Here is a 10,041-nt window from a genome sequence, read left to right on the forward strand (position 1 = left end):
CTTACTGGTCATCTTGGTAGAAGCCTTAAAACTCAAGTGATTAGGAGAGGGTTCACAATAGGGACCATGGTCTGTGGTGAGCACCATGAGTCATGGTTCCCTCCATTTGAGGTCCCTCAGATCCTAACCTAAGTCAATCACCAAGACTACCACCACGGGTCGTGGTGAGGTTCACAAACCATGGTGGGTTCTCCGTGCAGGTGTAGTTACGTTTTTAAATTAGGGGTATTTTGATCATTCCCTTTGTTTTTATTAATGAATGTGGACAATTTTTGGGAGTTTATTCTAACCTATTAACTACCCTAAGCCCTCCTAACCCTCTCATTCTCATCCTAACATCCTAAATCAAAATCTTCTCTCTAAAAGTGTTCTCTCCAAGTCTCCTTCCTCAAGCAAATTCTAAGGATTTCTTCAAGGTCAAACTTCAATTCTCTACAATTTAGGCCTTCAAAGGGTCAAGGTATGTGGGAATTCATCCTTGGTCCCTTTCACCCATGTAATGTAAAATATTTCTTCTCAAAATCTCTTATGATTTCCTCTTCTAAAATCCTTAATTTTATGATTTGCATTGAGTCTTCTTAATTATGATATATTTCAATGTTATTAGCCTAATTATGTATAATTCACATGACATTGCATGATTTCAAGATAAATTTCAAGGACCTATGTAATATGCTAGTTTCAAGTATGATTCATGAGTTATGATTATGATTTTCAAGCATAATTTATGAGTTATGATCTGTTCAAGTCATTTCAATGAATATTTTATGAATGATGTTTCAATGATGCTATAAGAAAAGCTATGGTGCAATAAGGATAACTATTGCGCTATCATGTTAAAAGAGGCGATAAGGACAATTCTCACCAATTCATGGATTCTTCATAAATAAAGCAAGTTAATGAGCTATTCTTATGATTCTAGTATGATGAAGTTAATTGATGAGTTATTCTTATGTTATCTTTATAAAGATGGATTGATATCTATTATTATCTTTCCTAATGATGCTAATGATTATGTTTTCATGAAAGTTCGATTGGGATAAAGACTTAACACCGAGAGGACTTTGCGGTGGGATTTGGCCAGGTAGCCATTTTATCTACCCAAGAAAATCCTAGTAGCAACATTTAGTCCCTAACGACGTTGCCCGCATAAGTTTAAAGATGTCAATATGGAGAAACTAGTGAATTCATATATAGCACATTTAAGGAGAAAGTACCATGACGGAATCTACCCTGGCAAGGTAGCCTCTACCTTTTCGATATGGGAATCATCAGATTCCATATAATAGATTGTATGGTCTTAATTGTCAATTAAGTTCCTTTCCTACACCAGTTAATAAAACATATAAAGTTCTCATGATGATATGTTGATGCATTAACCAATGATTATGATGTTTTAAATGTTTTCATGGTTTTATTCATGTTTTAAAATATTGGTGTTGCATCTCATGTTTCATATTGATTATATTTTATGTTTATTTTTCATGCATACTTCTCACATACTTAGTGCATTCCATGTACTAACGCATAGTACATTCCATGAACTAACGTATAATTTTGCCTATATTGTATCATAATGTAGGATCTGACGATCACACTTATCCTCCTGCTCTTATCTAGTCCTTACTATGCTTGTACTTGTGGTGAGTCCTCATGTTATGAGGACGTGACACTTTAATTTCTTATGAGTCTATGATATTCTTTCATTATTTATATTGGATGAGCTAGAAGCTTGTCTTACACCCCATCTAGTTAGTAGAGGCATGTTGGATGTATCTAGCCTATGTTATCTCTCATTCCAATTTTGAGACTTATTCTCCTTATTGAGACTATGCTTCTATGTCTATGCTTTAGCTTATTTTGCTTATTTACCTTATGTATGCTCACGAACAATATACTAAAAGTCTTGGTTGGAATCCCTCAGGATTCCGATCATCGTATCACGCCTAGGGCCTAGCTTGGGTTGTGACAGATAAGAATGATAGGCTCGAATGTTGTGTTTGTATTTATATGAATGATGGAGTAGATAATTGTTGACTTCTTGTTAAGAGTTTTAGATAAGTGTATTAGAGTGGTAAGAGAAGTAGCATCCTCTAAATTAAAGGCCCTACAAAGGTATAGACTATGAATCTCGTAGGTCACATTAGTATGATCATCGTATTGGTAGCACCTTGTGACTTTGAGCTAGGCTTGAACTCTGTGAGAAAATGTAGTTAGACTTAGGCATTAGTGGGAGCTATGAGTTTCAACTATTGAATTATAGCATTTAGAAAGAAGAACATAGTTGAGAAGCGTTGCCAAGCTCAAAAGGTATCCATGTTTCATGTCAAATAGATCCAGACAGAGCAAAAATCTTGTCCAAATTGTAAGCGTTCATTCTTCATGAAACCATGCCAGTTAACTTAGACACTCGAACCTTATCATTACTTTATAGTCAAAAGTCTCCAGAAAACCATGCCCGTAATTATTTTTTCCAGAAAGTTATGATAAATTTTGATGAAAGCATATGAGATTATAGACCTTTTCTCATTTCAGATTCAGTTCCTATTCGTATGTTTAAGTGTTTCAATTTTTGCACTGTATTTGTGCCTTATGCAATTTCCTAGCTTGATCATCATTCGAGGATGAATTATCCCAAGGGGGCCCAAATATTTTTAAGCTAAGACCTAAGCCATTAGTTGTCATGATCCGACCTAGGGCCTAGTCGTAACATGGTAATTGAAACCTCGAGGGACTCAAACCAAGCCTCTAGTACATATCATAAGCATACATAAGGTAAAGCAAAAGCAGAAACATCATAAGAGAGTCTAAATCATGAATAGAAATTTAAGAATGACACATGGCAACATAAGCTCAAAACATTTATCCAACTAGATGCCTCTACTCATGAATATGGGCGGGGGCTAATACATGTCCCTAACTCACCCTCAATATGAAACATAGAAAAAGTCTTTGGAAAAAATTACTAATTTGATAACTAGTCCCCGATAAATGAGGACTCACCACAATCACTGGGTAGGAAAGCTTAACTATCCACGTAGATGAGTGTGATCTTCAACCTCGACACATATATTATGAGATAATGTAGAAAAAAGTATGTATTAGTACGTTGGAATGTACTAAGTATGTGGGTGTGACATGCAATATAAATCATGGAATGCAATGGTCAAGTAAATCACATGGTAAGATGAGGTAAGTAAAGACATGAGAAAATAATTTTGATCAAAGCATTTAAAAAGAATAATTTAAAATCATAGCATACCTAAGAGATCATACATATGTGGGATAGGAACCATAACCAATAATAAGACCATGCGAGCTATAACATAGAATCCCGTTGTCTCCCTATACAAAGAAGAAAAAGGAGAATCTACTTTCCAAGGTAGACTCTACCCCGCTAAGCAGGTCATGCATATGCGATATATGGATCTACTAGCTAGGCCATGAAGGCAATCCTACGGTGGCACGTAGTTATAAGACAAGAGACTTTAAATAAGGACCTCAAATTTCGAGCCCCCACCTCAATTCCACATTTGGTGCTAAGTCAAATCCCACGGAATACATACATAGCATAGAAATCATAATTTCATATATCATAGTCATTATCATAGGTTTGAAATCATGGAGTAGCTCATTTTTATAAGATACTTGTAATGTGAGAATTGTCATTTCATCATTACAATCATATTTACATAATTCATATTGTTTGGCCTTAGCTTACCACATAGGGCCCTAAGTTACCTTACTTCATAACTTGCATGAAAATCATCCTTCGAAACATACTTATAGTCCATGATCATAATTGAAATACATAATCATAATTCATACTTGGAAATTCATGATCATAGCTTATACTTGAAATTTAGGTAAGGCATGAATGCATGATCAATTGATTTGAAAATCATGTAATTGACTTGAAAATATGCATGATCATAAACTTTATATTAGCCCATACATAATTCATATAGATAATATCATTAGGAAGTATAATTGAAAATACTCATAATTTTTATCATGAATCCTAGAGATCAAAATAAGAGAATTCATGGGAAAACTCTTCAATTTAATGCAATAACCATCAATTTATATCAAAATAGACTCATGATCATACTTTGAATCAAAATTCATGCAATAAGAATAGAGATCATAAAACCCATAAAATACCAAACTTTAATTTGATAGAAAACCTTGAGAAATTGATTGGGCTTTCATGGATGAAAGAATCCATGAATCAATACCCACATACCTTAAGTGAGAACACCAAATAATTTGGAAGAACTTGAGATTTTTGATGGAGAGATTGAGTGAATTTACTTGAAGTCTTCAATGGAGTCCTTGAGAGTCTTTTGTAGAGAGAGAAATATTTGAGTAGGTGAATTGTAGAAGAATGAATAGAATTAGAGGTTTAGGTTAATTTATAGAGTTGAATTAGGTACTAAAAATGTCTAGGTTCATTAGCTAATAATTTGGGAAAAGTCTAAAATGCTCTTACTAAAAATACAACTCGCCTAAAAACCTTTGCCAGGTCCACAACGTGGACTTGTCGCAGACCTTTCTGTTTTGTGCAATTTCTTGAGAAATCTATCTTTCGATCTACAGGTCCTAAAATCCACCGAAACTATTTTCCTATAGGTTTTGACCCCCTGATCGATATTTCAAACTCATATTTTCCAAAAAGATTAAGGATAAGACGTTACATAAGCGGCCTAATTCTAAGGCATTCTTAAGGCACTTGTGAGCATTTTTTAGGGATGTTACATTATTCATATGCCTATAGGGTCATACCGGGTGATTATTAATTATTTATAAGTGTTAAGGTCAATTATTTAGTGTGGGGATAGATTTGGATACATTTTAAGGTCATAAGAATCTTCTAGCACAAAGTTGAGTTGAAAGCTTCCTTACCGATTAAGTTTCGATATAAGGTTTTACTTGGATCAACTTCAAATGATCATATCTCCTAGAATATAAAGATTTAGTAGCTTACAAACTATTAAATTAAAGATTTTTCAGTTTTCTTTTCAACACCATCAAATTTGCATCAATTCGAGTTTGGAGTAAAAAGTTATGACAATTTTACCAGAGATGTTGAGTTGTCAGTGTCCGATGGGAAATGTGACAACCCATCAAACCTATGACCTTCTGTCAGACTTGGTCATCACACATAGGCAGAATGCCTATTTTTTGGGTCAGTTATGATGGTTTGGGGGACGGCCCATCACCCAAGCAATGGTCCGTCACTCAAATATGACAAAATGGTAAATTTAGCCGATTCTGAGTTTCTAAGAGGATATTTTAGTCCTAAAACCTTTGGAGAGTTGTCTAAATGGCCTTAAATGTGTAGAAAATCAATTTTCATTATTAAATTCTCTCATTCTCAAAAACGTCTATGCTCAATAACTTCAAGAGACACCAAGTGTAGGGTTCATCTTCCAAGGTTGTTCTTTAAGATTCATCACTAAAAAATGTAAGGCTATCTCCACATGTGGGAACACCTTTTTCTTTCCCACGAACTACGTTTTTATTTTTCAAAGGATCCTTCATGAATGAATTAGGATTAGGATGAAACTCCATATTCTTGAATTATTCTTGAATCTTCATGAAACCCCAATAACTCTACATGAAAGTACTTCAATTTCTTGATAATTCTCTTACTCGTGAGTTTTACAAGACTTTTTTTCTATGAAATTATGAATGACTATGAAAATAATAATTTCTATTTTGAAAACTAAGTTTTGTGATTTATTAAATATTTCTTAATGATTTCTTGATAAATTCTTAAAATATTCTTCTTACACTATGAACCCTAGAATTATGAGCTATGAAATTTTCCAAAAGCTCATCTTATGAGGCTATCATAGTTTTCGTGATGCATGAATCCTTCCATGTCCATGTAATTACCTACTTGGACTGTCAAGTTATGTATGTACGAAAGGTCATATTTCTCATGATGAATCTTTATGAACTTAAGAATGCCTATGATATCATCTATTCTCTAAATTAAATCTTATTCCAAGAGTTGTCCCTTTTTAACCATGAAATTTCAAAAGCCTAAATCTTATAAACTTCTGCCCAAAACTGTGAACTCTATGACTTACAATATGATTTACATGATTGCAAATTATGAGATAAGTTATATGAATTTCAAATATATTTCAATGATTTTCATCTGATGAACTATGAAGAATGTTTTCTCATGATCTTTACAAGTTATGTGTATGATTTACGTTATAATTTTTGGGCTTTCAAGCCAAACATGTAACTCTCATGATATAACATATGTATATGATCCATGTTATGAATTATGGGCTTCCAAGTCAAGAATGTTTTCATGGGTGTTATGCCAAAGAATGATATATGAGTTTAAAGTTATTTGATGATGGTTTTTTAAGTAGTGGTTAACACCAAGAAGGCATAAGTTCAGATAATAAATGGCCAAAACTACGTATACCAGCATAGGTTAAGGATCGTACCGTTGGTTCGGGCAACTCCTCTATATGCCCCTGGTAAGAGCTTATTATGAATCCACAAGATATGTATGCCTCATACCTTGATAGGGTATGTGGTGGCTTAGCTGATCGGGCCAAGATTAGACTCCATATGCTCTCATGGTGGTTATGTAGGGTTAACCTAACAAGTATAATATTTTATGAAATTAAAAGATTATCCTTATGATTTAATAATTTTATGAAATATAATTTTGACCACCAGTTGCAAAGAGTTTTGAAAAATGCAATGCATGTAGATATTCAGTTCAATTATTGGTTGCTCAGTTTCAGAAGTTCAATTTAAGCTCTTTAGTTGCTCAAATAAATTTTGATAATCATTATGTTTCTTACATTCATGTACTCAGATATTTCATGATTTTGATGTCTATCATATTCATGTCCAGTTGTTCAGCTTTATTAGTTATATTCCTATTTTAATTCAGCTAGTTTACATACCGTACATTTTATGTGTTGACGTCATTTGGCACAACATCATTTTATAATGCAGATACAGAGATTCAGAACCAATGTCAAACAATTTATTAGCTCCATTTTCCTCAACTTAAGTGACTCCTCCTTACTCTCAGCAGACTTAGTCATATTGAGTTTATGTCAGTAGCTAGTAGTTAACTGATTAGCGAAAGGTAGATCGGGGGTCTTGTTCCAATAAACATTACTCAATCATGTTAGAGGCTTTATAGATAAACATTCATTCATGTATTCTAATTATGACCTTGATGTCATTATGCTTCAAACCTTCAATGATTTACTTATGAAAAGTTTTTATTTGAAGATTAATCTTTTTATCATGATGAATCTATCAAAGAGTATATTTCTAAATTATGCATTCCGCTAATATTAATATGTATGCTCATATCTCATGCCATGTTATGGGTAACCTCAAATCAGAAATGGCATCCAGTGCCAGCCACGTACAGGGTGTAGGCTCGAGGAGTGATAGTATTTCTACACAACGGTTGCTATCCATGAGGTGCTTTCTCGATTCAACATCCCTCTTGACCTATGTTGCTTCTACGACCTCAAAATGTTTCTGAGTATCCAATACATATGCAACCATTTATGTTTCTATGCGCTTCAACACATCATCCTCAACTTGCCAATTATGTTGAGATTCCACCATAGTCGAACAATGGTGAATTGTCACAGCTCTGACACCAAATGTAGTGAAGGCTACTGAAAATACCTAAATGCAAAAAGAATAAAGAATAAAAGATGGGTTTCATTAAGCATAATTCCAAAAGAAAGGAAGTGTTGTTTTGTAAATAGAATGGGATTCCAAAAAGACATATGGCAACTACTCCTAAGGCCACTTGGAGATACGGAAGATAAAATAAATACAAAACTTAATTAACAATATAGAAACTGTTAGGAAATGGATGCTTTCCAAGTGGGCCCCACTTGTAAGTGGGCAACTTGCCCACTTGGTATGTAATCAATCACTTATTTTGCCTATATATATGTGTGTACAACTGCAGAGGAAAACACACAAAAAAACAATACGCACAACTCTTCTCTTTTCCTTTTTCTCCTCATTATCTCTTTCTAATTAATTTTGCTAAGTTAGTTATTTTCATAACACGTTATCAGCACGAGGCTCCGGCTAATTTTTCAAGGTAACAAAAAGTGGTAAGAGTTTTATTTAAATTTATTTTCATAAAATGGCAAATATTTCAAAAATTGAATTTGTTGCTTTGGATATCTCTGGAAAAGATTACTCTTCATGGGCACTAGATGCCGAAATTCATCTTGAATCGATGGGTCTGGCAGACACCATCAAAGATGATAACACGGCATCTAGTCAAGACCGTGCAAAAGCTATGATTTTCCTCCGCCACCATCTTGACGAGGGTCTTAAATTACAATATCTTACATTAAAAGATCCCTTGAAATTGTGGAAAAATTTAAAAGAAAGGTATGACCACCTGAAGTTGGTCATGCTTCCACAAGCACGTTATGACTGGTTAAATCTGAGACTGATGGACTTTAAAAATATAACTGAATATAATTCTGCTTTATTTAGAATTATAGCTCAGTTAACTTTATGCGGAGATGAAATCACGGAACAAGATAAACTTGAAAAAACATACTCCACATTTCCACCCGCGAATATGCTCCTGCAGCAGCAATATCGCGAAAAAGGCTTTACAAAATATTCTGAATTATTATCTCACTTACTTATTGCTGAACGCCATAATGAATTATTAATGAAAAATCATGATAGTCGGCCCGTTGGTTCTTTGCCACTCCCTGAAGTGAATCAGGCAAATTCTAACCAACGAGAAAGAGGCCATGGCCCAGTCGTGGTCGTGGTCGTGGTCGTAATCAAAGAAGAAATTTTAATCATGATGCTCGGCTGGCACCGAGAAATAACCAGCAATATAAAAGGCAGGGTAAAAAGCCAGAAGCTTTACCGAAGAATAATTCAGAAACAATATGTCATAGATGTGGAGGTGTGAGGCACTGGTCGCGGATTTGCCGGTCATCAAAACGCTTGGTTCAGCTATATCAGGCATCGTTAAAGAGGGCAGAAAATAATCCAGAGACAAATTTTATCTCTGAGGACAATATTGAGCCCATGCATCTGGATGTAGCTGATTTCTTTAATTTTCCAGAAGTAAATATGAATGTTGATAAGCCAGATAATATTTAAACAATTATCTTTGTTGTTGTATTTATTAAATATTATGTTTGTATTTTTCTAGATCCATGTAATAAAATAAAATTTTGTATAACAAATTATGTATTAATTATAATATTTACTTTCTTTCTTTGTGAAGAAAATATGGAAATGCCTCAAATCTTGTTTGGATCAATGATAAATCACGAGGATATTTGTGTAATTGATAGTGGAACAACCCATGCTATATTTAAAGACGAGAAATATTTTTCCAATTTACTTAGAAGAAAAGCTAATGTTACTACAATTTCTGGTAATTCAAAAATGATAGAAGGCTCCGGAAGAGCTACTATAATTCTACCTAAGGGGACAAAAATTGTTATAGAAGATGCACTATTTTCTTCTAAATCCCCAAGAAACTTGTTAAGTTTTAAAGATATCCGCAGAAATGGATATCATGTTGAGACATTAAATGAAATGAATATTGAATATCTTGGTATAACCAAGAGTGTATCAGGCCAGAAATATATTTTGGAAAAATTACCAACTCTGTCATCTGGCCTATATTATGCAAAAATTAGTGCAATTGAAGCAAATATGATCGTAAACCAGAAGTTTACTGATCCAAATATATTTGTGCTATGGCATGATCGAATAGGTCATCCTGGATCAATAATGATGAGACGAATTCTTGAAAATTCAACTGGACATCCTTTAAAGAACCAGAAGATTCTTACAAATGATGAATTTTCATGTGCTGCTTGTTATCAAGGCAAATTAATTGTCAGGCCATCTACCCTGAAGGTTGGCATCGAATCTCCTAGATTTTTAGAGCGTATACATGGAGATATATGTGGACCTATTCATCCACCAAGTGGATTGTTTAGATATTTTATGGTCCTAATAGATGCATCA

This window comes from Solanum dulcamara, chromosome 3 (genome assembly GCF_947179165.1).
Source record: "Solanum dulcamara chromosome 3, daSolDulc1.2, whole genome shotgun sequence".
NCBI classification, from domain to species: Eukaryota; Viridiplantae; Streptophyta; class Magnoliopsida; order Solanales; family Solanaceae; genus Solanum; species Solanum dulcamara.